This window comes from Stenella coeruleoalba (genome assembly GCF_951394435.1).
Source record: "Stenella coeruleoalba genome assembly, chromosome: 12".
NCBI classification, from domain to species: Eukaryota; Metazoa; Chordata; class Mammalia; order Artiodactyla; family Delphinidae; genus Stenella; species Stenella coeruleoalba.
The window spans coordinates 52793535-52809704 of NC_137158.1; the positions used below are offsets into that span (position 1 = coordinate 52793535).

Consider the following 16170-nt stretch of genomic DNA (forward strand, 5'->3'; position numbering starts at 1 on the left):
GGTAAAATCTAAATTAGAAAAGAAAAAAGCAGAAAAACTAAGTCTCACAAGGAACTCTACCTGGAAAGAAAGGAAATTGGCTGGTGGGAAGTAGCTTCCTTGTGGCATCAGAAGGGGAACCAAAACCAAAAGTAACACAGTAAATTCTATGCTTTGCTATGAGAGTTTGTTTGCATTGTTTGGGAATTATTTTGCCAACTATGTCTCTACATTTTTTTGCATTTGAAATCAATTCTTTAAAAATACTGTTAATTTATTTTACAATGAAAAATCAAGCAATTGAGAAAATACCATAAAAGATTACTGTCTCACGTTGTGTCCCCGAGAAAACAGACTCTGCCACTGAGGTTTGTGTGAAGGAGGTTTATCGGGGAGGGCACTCCACAAAAACACTTTTAAAGGAGTGAGGGCAGCAAGATTGGGCAGAGGGAGAATTTGACTAAGATGCAGGCACAACAGAGGCCTCAGCCAATCCCACAGGGAGCTCTGGATCTAGAGTATTATCGACCTAAAGCAAATAGACTGCCAATTATTTCTTCAGCAGAAAAAAAAAAAAAAGTTTATTTGGCATCAGCAGAGAATTGTAGTACAAGGTCTATAACCTTGGCAAGTCCCTGCATGCCATGCTGAGGGAAGGAGAACTCTTTTATAGAGGGGAAAAGAAGTTGGGAAGGCTGTAGAAAACAAAGAGTCCATGGCTTTTCATTGGCTGAGTCCTTGTCAAAAAAGAAGAGGAGTCTTACCTCTTCCTGTTGAGCTCTGTTATTGTCACAGGATGTGAGAACTCCCACTGCCCGCCTCCTGACTCTATTTAATTGAGGTTTTTGTTTATTAATTTTTACAGTATACCTTCAGAGTTGTGCCAGATTATCTCAAATCGAGGCAAGAGCCAGGCCTTTGTACCCTCAACATGGTCCAGTCATTGGGTGAGTGCCGACTGGTGGAGGGGGGCATAACCTTGGGCCAGGCAGCTCCTTTCAACTTAGGGCCATTAGTGGGAGGAACTCAGCTCTGAGTTGTCAGCAGGCAATGATCTGGGCATCTGGGGTGGTGGACTTGCTAGGGGGTGGGGGTGGGGGCTAAGGGGGGAAACCTGAGTGACACATTGTAGCATCTGTGAGCTGCTTGCATCCACTTGCTCTGTGTAAGTTCAGTCTATCTAGGAAAAGTTTCTTCAGGCTTCTGGTTGGTCTCTTTTCCCTGGGAGATTTGCAAGAAGAAGATTAGTAAGATAAACTATAGTTCCTACTACTACAGCTAGTTTTGAGGCCACGCCTGATACTCATATTTTTTCTCCTCTTCTGTCCATTCTGGATTTCCTCTGCCTAGTAACCTCTGTGGGTCTGGGTGCTTACCTGGTAGGGTAACCTGATCTTCTTCTGGAGGTATCTTTGCTCCTGATCACCATACCCTTATCAGGCTACGGCTGCTGCATTTGTCAAGTATCTCTCACAATCAGGCAAAAAAGTTCTAAGAGATATGCCAGTGGATCACATGAATGCTAAACACTTTCTTCCTGATTCCTTTACATAACAAGAAGCCTACCTCCTCCTGAGTGTCAGGGTTAATTCCACCTATGAGAATGGTGACTCGGTTCCTTCCTCTCCTTGCAAGTGGTGCCCAAATGACCAAGCTGCAGCCACAGTTCAGAGTTTAACTGGACATTTGCTATGTTCCCTGGTGGGACCAACACATCTAGACCTGCAGAACCTAGACTTGCAGGCGAGGGAAGACACATTCACCAAGTGACTCTCTGGGAGTGACAGTAAGCAGGGCTACTCCTACTTTCTTCCCTGGGCTCCCAGACCCAGACACAAGTATTCTACCTACTAGGGTCACAGAACCATATAAGGGTTGTTAATTTAGTGTGTACAGTACCAGCCCCCCATTATCCGCAGGGGATACATTATAAGACCCCAGTGGATGCCTGAAACTGCAGACAGTACCAAATCCTACATATACTATGCTTTTTCTTATACATACATACATACTTACCTAGGATAAAGTTTAATTTATAAATTAGGCACAGTAAGAAATGAAAAACAATAACTAATAATAAAACAGAACAATTACAACAATATACCATAGTAAAAGTTATGTGAATGTGGTCTCTCTCCCTCTCAAAATATCTTACTGTAAAAATTTAATTCCTTTTCTATCTCAGTTAAGCACCTAATCATTCACTGTGGCTGTAACTTTTGCAGTTTAAGGTGCAACAGCAAAACTAGCACAAATTTCTTTTTCCTTCTTTACAATTTCATGGATAAAAGATTCGTTCTTACCATAGGTCTTAGCAAGTTAGCATACGATTTTTTTTCTTTCCTTATTAAGTGGAGAACTTTCATATTTCCACTTAAAAGAAGCACTTTACAGCTTCTCTTTGGCATATGTGAATTTTCAGCATCACTACTCTTGCATGTTGTGGCCATAATTAAGTGAAATAAGGGTTTCTTGAACACAAGCACTGCAGTACCGTGACAGTCAATCTGACCGCTGAGATGGCTACTAAGTGACTAATAGGCAGGATACGTTGGATGAAGGGATGATTCACTATACGGGCAGGACAGAGTGGGATGGTGTGGGTTGGTGTGAGATTTTGCCAGACTACTCATAATGGCATGCAGTTTAAAAGTTACGAATTGATTATTTCAGAAATTTTCCATTTAATATTTTTGGACTGCATTTGACCGTGGGTAACTGAAACTGAGGAAAGCAAAACCGTGGATAAGGGGGGAACCACTGTATACTACATCCTGGAGAATGATGCCCCATCCTTGCAGGATATAATATCCAAGGTGGCACCTCAGCTATGACTTCAGAGGCTTTTCCATCACTCTGTCAGACTGACAGCTTCTGGGAGGTGCAGTATGTGGTAGGACCAGTGGATCCTGTGGTCATGTGTCCACAACCTCACCCAATTTGCACTCAAGTGTGTTCTTCAGTTGATATGATTATATAAAGAATTTCATTTAAGAGGGTCAAACATTCTCTAAGCCTGGAATAGTGGTGCTGGCTGAGGCCCTACTGACAGAAAAGGGTTGAAAGTAACCAGATTAACCCCAATTGTATAGTGGCTCTTTTGAGAGAATGGCATCATATTGGGGGCTCAGCATTAGCTTCTGTCACTGGAAAATTGGATGTTTGACAGCCGCTGAAGCTAGATCATCTTTGGTAAGAAGGGAGCCCATGCTGTAAGGCCCAGTCAGAGCCTCCATTCCTACCACCATGGGTACAACTTTCCTGTGCCCATTGTGCCAGCACTGAGGTGGCTGATGACAAAGGCTAGTTGATGTCACCTGGCTGAATTATTTTGTCACATTGGTTATTTAATATATTTTCTGGTGGGGTACTCTCTAGAGGGCTTGAATATGTGATACAAAATACTTCAGGTCCACTCCCATCCATTCATCCACATGTCCCTTCCCTAGACCTCCTTGGCCCTGATCTCCAAATGTTTCTCCTTTCCAACAAACTATCTTCAAATGGCCATTGTTCCATATATTCTAACCTCAGACTACTTATCTTTCATTGCAAAGGGGATGACCAAGTGTATCATCCAAAGAAGTGCCTACTGGGGAGCATTTCCTTCAATGCTGTCTTTCTGGCCCTCCCTTGAGCAGAACTGGACTATAGCTATTGTTCATTTTCAGCTCGTAGACATATAGCAAGCCTATTCATCCCTAAAAGTGCTCAGTCATTTTCCTCCTGTCATTTGATCCTATGAGACCGCTGCCCCTGCCATATGGCCATAGACGTTAGCCAAGGGAGTGGTGCCAGTGTGACAATGGTAAGTGACATGGGAGTCTGGTCCGCCCGTTTTTGCAACTTACTTTGCCTTTGGGCCCTGCTCATGCCTGATCCTAGATGTACCATTTCTTTTTTATAGTGGATTGCTGCTGGGCTAGCCTAACATGCCTTGATGCATCTGACAACTTCCAGCTCAAGATGGGCAGGTGGTGCAGAATAGTCACTTGATATTCCATGGTCAGGTGCTCCATCGTAGTCCCTAGTAGCAAACCAGGGGCTCTTTTTGAATGTCATATAATTCTTTTCTGTAGATAACATGGCTTTGCTTCAGAACTCCATGTTTACATTGTAATTCTTTCACTGGAGCTAACCTCCACATGGCATCTTTTCCCATCACAGTTACCTCTAAAATGATAGATGCTGCTGTGTCCTAGGGCTTAAATGGCAGGTCTGGTCATACTATTGCCTAGATCTACTATTAAGAACTTTCCTGGTCTGGGCCCCACTCAAAGCTGCCAAGGTTTCATTGTCACTTGGTAATAAGGCTAGAGAAGAATTCCCAAATGAGGAATATGCTACTTCCCACCAGGCATTGCGCCTCCTTCTTATTGGTAGGAGTTGCAAGATGCCATACTTTGATCTTCACTTTGAAAGTGATATCTCAGAATGCTCCAGACTACTTGACTACTGAAAACTTCACTCAGGTGGAAGTCTTCTGATTCTTCATAAGTTTTCTCTCCTGAGTCCATTCCTCTCCCTGTGCTTTTCCCTCATGGAACTCACCATTGCCAGCCTTTTGTCCCTGTGCTCTTCGTATCACAGTCACCAATATTGCCAAATCCATTGGTCAGTTCTTAGTTCTCATTTTACTCAGTCTCTTGGCACCATCTAACACACCCAGGCGCCTCCCTTCTTCTTGAAAAATTTTCCTCACTTGGCCTCCAGGACACTTTCTCAAGTGTCTCCTAGTTTACTGTTCATTTCCTGTCAGTCTCTTTTGTCTATTCTTTCTCATCATTCTGACCTCTAAACATTGGAAAGCCCTAGCGTTCCCTCTCAAAGCACTTTATACTCAATTTCCAGATGATCTCCTCTAATTGTGTGGAATTAAATACCATCAGTAATTTGATAACTCTCACATTTTTAAATTCTTTTAGGGAATTTCCCCCTAAATCGCAGCCTGAAATATCCAACTGCCTTTTCAACATCTCCACTTGAATATTTAAAAGACATCTCAAATTCAAAATAATCAAAATTAAACTCTTCATTCCCCTTCTCTGTGTTTCCCCTCCACTCCTGAAAAAAAAATTCTGCCTATCCAGTCTACCTTATCCTCACAAAAGGCATTTTCATTCATTCTCCTGGCTGCTGAAGCCAAATGTCTTTGGGCTCTCCTTGCATCTTCCTTTTTCTTACATTTCACATCCCATTCATTAAAACTTTCTCTAAATTCCTGCTTTGAATCATACCTGATATATGAATATTTTCTCTCACATCTACCACAAATACCCTGGCCAAGCCACCATCATCTCTTGGATTGTTGGAAAACTTCCTAATTGGTCTCTCCTCTTCCTCCCCACTCCATCACAATCTATTATGTACCCCAAAGCCAGAGTAAGCCTTTTACAATATAAGCCAGATTATGTCCCTCTAAGATCAAATTCTTAAATGACTTTTTATATTTGGATCAGAACAAAATTTAAATGTATCAGTATAGCTCACAGAGCCATACCTGATTTCGTGCCCTGCTGTTTCTCTGAATTAATCTCCAAACCCTTTCTTTCTCATTCACTCTGCTTTAGTCTCAGAATTTCTTGCACACTCCAAGTCTACTTCCACTGCAGGGCTTTGCTCTTGTTCTCTCTGCCTGAAATGTTCTTCCTTACAACTTCTGAAATCTTTTTAAATGCTTCTTTATGAAAGATGCCTTTCCTGACCACCTTACATAAAATATACCCTATCACTGTCTATCCACCTTGTCCTCACTTATTTTTCTTCCATCATGCTTACTGCCACTTGATATACATTTATTTACTTCCTTCCTTATTTATTACTTATCGTCATTGCACCTTTCTAGAGTATAACATAAAACATAAAAACTGATCTTCTGTATTCTGTTTAATATGAAATAATTGTGCCATAAATAGTACCGAACACACAGCAGGATCTTAATACATATTTGCTGAATAAATAAATGAAAATAATTCTGTTATTATTGAAAAAGTGAACTCACGTAAACTTCCTTTCAGACATGGAAACAAAATGTGTAAAAGGTTATGTAGGTGTTTGTTTTTTGCAGTACACGGGCCTCTCACTGTTGTGGCCTCCCGTTGCAGAGCACAGGCTCCGGACGCACAGGCTCAGCGGCCATGGCTCACGGGCCCAGCTGCTCCGTGGCATGTGGGATCTTCCCGGACTGGGGCACGAACCAGTGTCCCCTGCATCAGCAGGCGGACTCTCAACCACTGCGCCACCAGGGAAGCCCAGTAGGTGTATTTTTATGTTAGATATGTATTTTAGAGTATTTCACATAATTTGATTTTATTGTTTTTTATATTTTTAAGGATTACAGTAATAACTAGATGAGAGTTTTAAATGTTGTCTTTCACAGGTAGATTTATTTTTGCTGTATACTCTTTATGTAGTAAATGTGATATCAAACTTATTCCATCTAATTACAATAAGAAGTCTTTCTAGATAATCAGATTTCAGACTGATATTTTCAAAGCATACTTTAACTTCCCAAGGAATAACTAGGTAAATATAATATATTAGCAAAAATTACCTATACTACTTACTTACCTGGTGCTTCCTTGGACCAGAAAGAGGATAAAGGACATAAAGTGTGGAAAAATATAGCATTGGGTTAAAAATGGTAGAAAAGAGGGGGAAAATGATAACTGCACATTATACCTCAACTCTAATTAAAAAAGTGGAAATATAGATGAGAAATAAAAATAATAAATGAGATAAATTTAATTAAAAATTTTAGCTTGAAATATTGAGCACCTCCTATGTGCCAGAAACCTAGAAGATGCTGTTTTTAGTCTGCTCTAGCTGCTATGACAAAATACCATAGACTGGGTGGCTTGTAAACAACAGAATTTATTTCTCGTAGTTCTGGAGGCTGAAAGTTTAAGATCAGAGTGCCAGCATGGTGGGTGAGGGCCTTCCTCCAGGTTGCAAACTTCTCCCTGTGTCCTCACATGGTGGAAGGGACTAGGGAGCTGACTGGGGTCTCTTTTATAAAGAGTACCAATCCCATTCATGAGGGTTCTATTCTTATGACTTAAGTAAGCACCTTCCAAAGACCCCACCTTCTAATACCATCACATTGGGGGTTAGGATTTCAACATCTGAATGGTGGGGTGGTGACACAAACATTCAGACCATAGCAAATGTTATACAAACATATTCTAATTTAAGACTCATGATCACTATATGAGGTAGATCCTAATATACTTTCCCATTTCAGAGATGACTACTCTAAGAGAATACAGTGAATGGCCCAAAGCCATTTGGAAGTCAGGATTATCAGCCAAGTTTTCCTACTCCAGAGCATGTTATTTACCACTCTGCTAGGGGATATAATGTGTTAATTCTGAGCAGAGTATTGGGAGCAGCAGTCTCTCATCTACCGGATATCATGTTACTTCAGAATTTACCCTTACTTGGGTGTTCCCTAGCTCAGAGATCTTACTGATTCAGTTACACTTACCTATGATTTAACTATAGCAGTTTTAAATTGATGATAAAGGACCTTACCCTTGATTATAAAGGAGAGCTGGAAGTTATTTTATTCTTAATGTTATGTAATATGTTTGAATCTGTTGTTATTCTAGCAGATAATGCATTAAAATATTTTTGAGCAAACGAGTGAAAGTCCTGAATATTATCGCGGTTCAAGTTGGTTAAGGGAACTGCTCAAATGGAAGAGAAATACAGCCATTCCCCCAAAGTTAGAAACAACTGGGTAATGAAGTGCCAAAGGTGTATGTTCCTAAATTGACATTTAGGCCTTTATTTTTTAACATTAGGATACCCAGGACGAGGAAGACAAGATGAAATTTAAAAAGCGTTTGGAAACTTCCTTCAAGGCACAAAGACCAGAACTAAATCCTTTGGTGACACAAAGAAGTAAGATTTGGTCCTTGGCCCTCAAGATACCTTATTACATTAAATTAATCTTTGAACAATCTAACCTTATAAACATACGTAGAGTGAACCCATACTGGTCCTTGGAAGGGATTGCTTTGTGATCAGAGGCCTTAAAAAAGAAATTATGTTGCCTGACATGGGCAGCTCGAATCATTCATTATGGCATAAGTTTTGATGTGTAGCATAGGCTGTTTTTTGTTGTTCTTAGTCTAATAGTTTCAGGCATGAAACGTTAGCCACATGAGGTCACTGTTGTTCATACATGAATAATACCTACTGTATAAATCTTGATTCTCCTGGTTGAATGGTCTTGGGATCTATGACTTGAATAAATAATATGTGTGTGGTAGTGGATGGACGCAGGGTAGCCTATTCTGTAAAGCATACTTTAGGAATTCACTGAGCTTAGTTATACTTCTTTACAATTAAGGACTTACTTTATGGATAAATCAGCAACTACTTTGAATAAATCTAAAATTTAAATCTTTAGGGTAGTTCAGCTAAGAAAAAAGATTTAATAATGTATAGAAAAACTAACTGTGCTTAGACTAATTCTGAGATTATCTGCATATGAAAGTCTTAGTCATTTAGTCTTCACTGGTGGTTTTTAAAGAGCTTGCTTGGTTTCATAGTCTTACATGCAGTCAATTATATGGAATATCTTCAGCAAGATAAGAAGTAAATTATTTAGATAGTTTATCTTAAATCCATGGGGCCAAGACATTGATTGTGCAAAAATAATGGTTGCCAATATAAATTGTTACTTTCTCATAGTTAGAGGTCCATTTTGAAGTAAGGCACTTCAGAGTTATTGAATGATCACAGAAATACTAGGCTTTCCAAACAATGGAACATCCTGTATACAATGTATATATACTAGAGGATATCACTGAAACAAAGTCCAACTGACCCTGCTTAGAAGTGACCACTTGCTTGTTCTTAAAATTCTCTCTTGTTCTAATTTTTCTCCTACTTCACTAGCTGCTCTTTTTCTGTGATACCCCTAAATATTGGTATTCCTTATGTCTCCCTTGATCCTCTTCTCGTCTACTACCTCCCTAAATGACCTGATTCATTTCCATTTTAAAAATACCATTTGTATGCTGATAACTACATATATTACACCTCAGCACCTACTACATTTCTGGCATAGTGGCGGCATGATGGATATTTCTTGAGTGAGGCAGTGTGTGGAGTGCACAGGTATATCATGCCCCAGCTCATGTATCAGTTATTTGTGTTGGGGTACATTAGTTCACTTATGTGTTGAGACTACAAGAAGAACCATACAAAATGAAATTCTAACCTATGTGGAAGAGGAAGTCCCTAATAATCTGCTCTATGTCAATATTTTTTGAAGGTCTTTGGTAAATCACATAAAATATGCTATCTTATCACATAAAATATTGAGAGTCATAGGGACTGGTAATGAATTTCTTCCTCCACTTGATCACTTTTTCATATTCCTGTCCAGATTTTCTAATATCCTTCCCCAACTCTGTTTTCTCAGCTGCCTTCAGAGCTCCACTGTGAAATAGGGTACTTTATTTCATGTACTGCCTCTCAAACATTAATGAGAAAAAGGATACATATTGGGATAGTGTCACTAAGATGCTTACATTCGTATTATAAATATTTCTTTTGATTACTGGCATCTGTTTTTAGGATACTTTTAAAAAACAAATTTACCAACTTGATTCAGTGGAGACATGAATGATGGAATCTTCATGAAGATTAGATATATATAGGAAAAAAGGAAAATTATTTATTAATAAGAGTATCATCTAGCATGTTAATATTAGTATCATGTGAAGTAAAACTAATAGACATGTTAATAGAATAAAATGGGTCTGGTACTTCTTCAGGGTATTTTCAATGTTAGAGAGTCTACCTAACTGTTCATTTCTCTTTTATGATTAGTAGGCTAATTAATTTTGAAGAGCTATATTTGGCAAGCTCTTATTAAAGTAAGAATATGTCAGCTTGATTGTCTCTTTTATGGGACCAGAGATGTCTAATGAGAAAAATATAACTAACCTCAGATTTTGCTAAAGTTTTTTGCCTAATGAGTTCATTCTGGCTGGTTAATTCCAAGACTTACTTCAGTCACTAACTGTTCAACTTCCTGTTACTATAAATTATGAAATATCGAACTCCTTATTTCTTGCTACTCTTCCAAAAGGTTCAGTTCAAGCCTGTTTCTATTTATAAGTTCTAAGCATTAAATTTTCCTTCAGTGTAACATATGTTGAAGTCATAAATTAGGGCACTTGTTTGTTTTGGTAAATATATACTTGGAAGATTGATTGACACTTCTTAGGGTTAATAATTGTTAGGACATTATAATTATAGGGACTAATATTTTGTGTTCTTTTCTAATACCTGGATGTGGAGTGAACAATAACATATAATAAATCTTTTTTGATTTGGAAAATAACTTATTCTTTTCCTGTTTGGTAATAAATATATTCCCTTACAAAAAGGAACATCCTTCACTTTTTTTTTTTTGCGGTACGCGGGCCTCTCACTGCTGTGGTCTCTCCCGTTGCGGAGCACAGGCTTGGGACGTGCAGGCTCAGCAGCCACGGCTCACAAGCCCAGCCGCTTCGCGGCATGTGGGATCTTCCCGGACCAGGGCACGAACCCGTGTCCCCTGCTTCGGCAGGCGGACTCTCAACCACTGTGCCACCAGGGAAGCCCACATTCTTCACCTTTCAAACCAGTACCATCAATTAGAGACAGAACATAGAAGCTGGCATCACAGATAACAGCTGTCCTTCAAGGCATTCTTTTTTTTTTGTTAGTCACAGAAATTAGTGCTAACCTAACTGAAATCTAATTAAGGACATTAGGAGGCAGCAAAACTCAGTCTTCAAAGATTGTTGATCATTAACGTGTGTGTGTGTGTGTGTGTGTGTGTGTGTGTGTGTGTGTACTTCCCAGATTGCAGGTAGAAGAAATAAGCAGATGCTACTCCAATACAGCTATTTATTCTACGATTTCTAGATCGCAGTTGCCTGTTTTCTATTTTAGTGCATAATCAAAATTCATATGCTGTGGTTGCTGTGAGATGTATCATATGCACTGTGGTAAATTCTATTATTCCCAATTATATGCTGCCCTCTCTGTAAGAGGTTATAGTTCCATGCTCTATCGACATTAGTTTGGCCATGAGACTTGCTTTGGAAATGATGTTGCCACATCCCAGCAAAAGCTCTGAGAGCCGTCGTGTGGTTCTGCCATTGATCTTTTTTCTTCCTGCCAGCACACAAACAGTATTTAACATGAGTGAGCTTTATTTAAGTTGAAATATTGGAATAACAATAATGCATTCTACACAGATAAGGCCTGACCCTTCAGGTAGAAAAAGACATATGAAGAGAGGCTATAGCTGACCTGCAGTTGAAACATAAGCAGGTAAGAAATAACCTTTTATTGTTTTAAGCCACTGAGAGTTTTGGGTCATTTGTTAATACATAATAGCTTAGTGAAAGCTGACTAATACATGTACATATAATTTCATCATTGTAGGCCATAACCCAAATCAAGTGCTATTCTACTATATCTGCTTAATTCTCATGAAAATAAACACATCAATTAATATATTTTATGGTTTCAAACGTTTAATATTAGAACAGAATGTAGTAAACCTGGTCAGTTAGCAGGAGCATTTACAATTCTTCAGATTCCAACCCTCCCCCCCATTCCATTCAATTGAGAGTAGATAATTATCCAAAAAAAAAAAAGGCTTGAATGTTCAAATGTTTGCATGTATACTTTCCTTTTGTACCTTATTCAGCCTTGCTCAGTTGTTCTCAAACAACACTGCAAATAGAAATACCTTAAGGGGTATGTACACAAAAAGTAGTATATTTATAAGTGGTTTAGAACCCAACATGTAACAATGTTGTAACCTCACTGTATTACAGTGTTACAACTAATATTTTGTATGTTGTATCAGTTTAGTAGACTTGAGTTTATATGAGGCAACTCTTAGAAAAAGTGCAATTTAAGAAAACACATTTTCAGTTCTCAAAAAAAAAAAAAAAAGCCAAAGTTAGACCCCAGTATTATATTATCCAATGGAGCACTGTGGCAGATTACACTTTTATTTTTTTTGGTACGTGGGCCTTTCACTGTTGTGGCCTCTCCCGTTGTGGAGCACAGGCTCTGAGGCCATGGCTCACGGGCCCAGCCGCTCCGCGGCATGTGGGATCCTTCCGGACCAGGGCACGAACCCGTGTCCCCTGCATCGGCAGGCGGACTCTCAACCACTGCGCCACCAGGGAAGCCCCCAGATTACACTTTTTAATGTAATTATCTTTCTAAATTACAATTTGGTTTCCAGAATTTGGGCCAGAATGTCTCCATAGTCCTTTGCCAATTTAATTGTTGCACCAGTTGTGTGCATCTTGAGATTCTTGTAAAAGATTCTCTTTGTCGATATGCAGAGATAAGGTCATTTGTACTATGGAAGGCAAAAAGGAGTAGAAGATCTTACATACACTTTAGTTCATGTTCTTTAAAGAACAATAATTACCAAACATGTCTCCCATTATACCCTCATAGTTCTTCAGTTTTTTCAACATTGTTTCAATAGTTATGAGTACCTAAAGTGAAAAGACTTGGGACATTTGGAGATATAGAGAGCTTATATTTAAATAAGAGAGAAAAAAATACTTTCATGCTTCAACAGAAAATAATCTGTAGTAAGGATCAAGTGGATGGCATAAATACACTAATAAGAGAAAGCTGAGTGAAAAAAAAATGAAATAATTAAAAAATTGACCTTTGAAGGATGGGTTGGATATGAAGAGTGAATGGAGGGGCCCCTGTTTGATAGTTGTGCTCTTTTAAAGAGGAAGAGTGAAGGATTTGTGGGTATTTGTACTCTCTCAGTTATTCATGAGCATTTGGGTCAAAGACCTCTAAGTACTGAGTGACCATATAATTTGTCAAAACTGGGATACTTTTGAGAATTAAAGTGGGCATTATTAAAATTTATCTTGGAATAATGCACATTAATTATGTTTGGTTTGACTGTTCTTTTCAAATTACAAATTACTCCTTTCTTAGTAGCTTTGAAATCAGGCACACAGAACCTTTGAGTTCCAAGGGTTTTCTTGTTGATTATATGGTGCAGTCATACAGCAAACTGACGTAACAAATGGAACCCAGTCTCCTGTTCTAAGAGCATGGAGGGTGAAGGTGCCTCCTTGATTTTAGTCTAATGAGCGTGGACTTTAGAGTCAGAAAGACATGAATTCAAGGCCTAGCCTACCACTTACTATCTGTGTGCCTTTGGGCAAATTATTACTCTCTTTTAACCTCAGTTTTTCCACAAGAGATGTATAGTGCTTTTAGCGTAATGGTGGTCAAACAATATATGTCCATGTGCAATATTTTATATTATTAATCTTATTACTTTCCAGCAATTCTCTAACTCATGGCAGCAAAAAGCAACAGATAAAATATTTCTAGCCCTGACTTTTTCCCTTGAGACCCATACACATATATCCAGCTGCTTACTTGACATCTCAACTCAGTAGTCTAAAAGATACCACAAACATATGGAAACAAATAGAACCATTTGTGCAAGATAAAACTCAATTTGATCCTCCAAAAGTCTTCCCCATCTCTGGATATTGTACCCCTGTTCACCCAGGTGCTCAGGATAAATATGTAGGAGTGATCCTTAATTCGTAGGGTTGCAATCCTACTCACTCCCCATATGTCGTTTGTACGTAAGTGCTATTGACTCTAGCCCCTGGGATTTCTCAAGTCTGGCCACTCCTACTCCCCAGCAAGGACAACCCTGAACAAGCAGCTGTCTCATGCCTGAGCCACTGCAATTGAGTTTTATCTGCTGTCTTTGCAATGCTTTCTACCAAAAGAGCCAAAAGGAAATTTTAAAAACAATTCAGATCACATGCATTCCTAACTTTTAACACTTCAATACATTTTTATTTCATTTTCAAATAAAACCTTCTTTTTAAATTATGGCCTACAAGGTCTCCTTTCCTGGTCCAGGTCCTGCCAACCTCTCCAGTCTCACTGTCTCCTGCTTCTCAATTCCCATCTATTACATTGCAGTCACTCTGGTCATCTTTCTGCCCACTGGATTTGATAAGTTTCCCCTCAGGACCTTTGAAGTTTCTATTTCTTCTGTATGGAATCCTTTCTCCCTGATACGCTCATGACTACCACTTCACATTTTTAGGTTTCATGTCAACTTTTATTTCCGTAGAGAGGCCTTCCCTCACCATCCTACCCAAAGAAGGATTACCCTATCCTTGTAACACATTTTATTAAGTATTGTTATCACTACCAGCTAGCGGCCTGTGTATGTATGTTGTATACAATGATATGTTTATTGTTTGTTTTCCCTCAGTAGAAAGTAGACATTCACCAAGTCTTCAATAATAGCGTAAAAAATAAATACAAGCCTTCACCTAAAACTTTCAGACCAAAGCATAATCCTGAAGGAATAAGTAACTGAATCAAACAATATATGTCTACAACAACTGTTGCTTGGTGTTGACACAAGCTTAATAAATAGTGTCAATTGAGAAATAATTCAATAAATAAGACAAAGCCAACGTAACACCTTTATTACTGATAAAGTTGGTATTGGAGAATATATCTGCAAGAGGGTGAGACTCCTGATACCGAACTAGACAGTCTTGTTTAACAAGCCTCAGGCATGGCTGAATAATCAGAGCCTCCCCATACAGGAGCCAGTATGTAAAATTTAGGGCCTGGTGCATGTGGGCATGCTGGCTCAGAGTGAGAAGTGTCTGGGCTGCACTGGCCCAGTTTCTCCTTTTGAACTTACCACTCGGATTAAGCCCCTCCATCTCCCCTGCAGAGGGAGAAGTGAATGGGAGGGCAGAGCTAGGCAGCAGTGGTATAACCATGGAGCTTTCACCAATGGACAGAAACATAAGTGGTGCAGAGGTGCCTCCTGCCCAGTCTGTGACCAACATTGTAATTTTAAAAATGTATATATTTTATTAGATTAATGCTAATACATTACCTTTTTTCATTCTTAACTGTTTTAAAATTTTTTCACTAATCATGAGAGTCAAGGAGGTAGAATATAGTGTTTACTATTCTAGACCAAGATGAAATAGCCACAACTTTAAGGAAAATTAGTGATCTTTAAGGATAACTTTCAAAGATACGACCTTTGGGAATTATAATAAGATGAACATTTGAAATGTGTTTCAGGTCACTATTTTAATTCTATAGGCACTTATATGGAAGCTGAAATGGAGAATTACCCATTTTTATTGGAAAATGATTACTTTTCATAACTAAATTTGAGAGTTGTGCACTATTTACCTAGTGTGATAGCAGACAGTAAAATGATCATTATTAAAAGAAGGTCTTAGCTTCAATTTTCTCTCCTCTAAATGTAACAGAATATATTGAACTTGTAGAGTGCTTTGAGCTCAGTGAGAGTTTCTGTTAATAGTACTATTTTTTCAAGTTTAAAACTAAAGGCTTCCAAAATTTCTTTGAAATTTTATGTTTTCAAAGGTTTTTAGCACCTATAAATGGAGATTATTACTTTTGCAAAGCATTGTGATGGATGATTAATGAAGAAATTAGTACAGTGTAAGTTTTAGGGAGTAAATGAGGAGTTTGTTGAGAAAGGGCCGTGACACATTACTTCAATCTCATCCCTAGAGAAGCATCAGTACCATTATGTTGTTCCTGCTTTTCCTGGCCATTTTGTGTCCTGCAGTTACTCGTCAATATATCCTTGACTTTCTTTGTCAGATGCTCCTACTAAATAAATCTCATGCCATACATCACTTTCTCTTTCCAGCCTCCTGGTCAAGTCCAAGAGTGAATCTCATGCATTACTTCTGTGATCCCTATTAGGCAGATCAGGAACTCTTCCCAGTGCTCTTACCAAGCAGTTTTAGAACAATCCTCTCTGAGCTTGCCTCTCCCCCTCCTCTGACTACTACAGGATAGCAAAATTATCTCTCTCCGGGCATACGTGATACTGATTGTTAGCTTATCTTAATCCAGTATCTGGTGTGAGGAAAGTATGAACCAACAGGATGCCCCACCGACCCTGGTCAGCAAAGTACTAACTGTTGACCCTGGAATTTCTGCTGAACTCCACTAAGGCACTGGCCACTCTATTTGAATTGGGAGATTGTCACCAGACCCTGAAAGAAGTTCTAGATAACAATGACTTATTTAAGAGAACAATGAACACAATTCTTGGTGTTCTAGGCTCTAGGAATC

General features: G+C 38.9%; 1 long non-coding RNA gene across 2 annotated transcripts in view; it reads left to right on the top strand.

Moving 5' to 3' along the window:
• The window catches only part of LOC307195193, a 39119-nt gene extending 26824 nt beyond the window's left edge, over positions 1 to 12295 (top strand). For both annotated transcript variants that reach the window (XR_013830742.1, XR_013830743.1), the window contains exons 5-8: positions 845 to 926; positions 6084 to 6233; positions 7785 to 7884; positions 11247 to 12295. This is a non-coding gene — a long non-coding RNA (uncharacterized lncRNA). The remainder of the gene's footprint in view (positions 1 to 844; positions 927 to 6083; positions 6234 to 7784; positions 7885 to 11246) is intronic.
• Positions 12296 to 16170: the final 3875 nt, after the last annotated feature.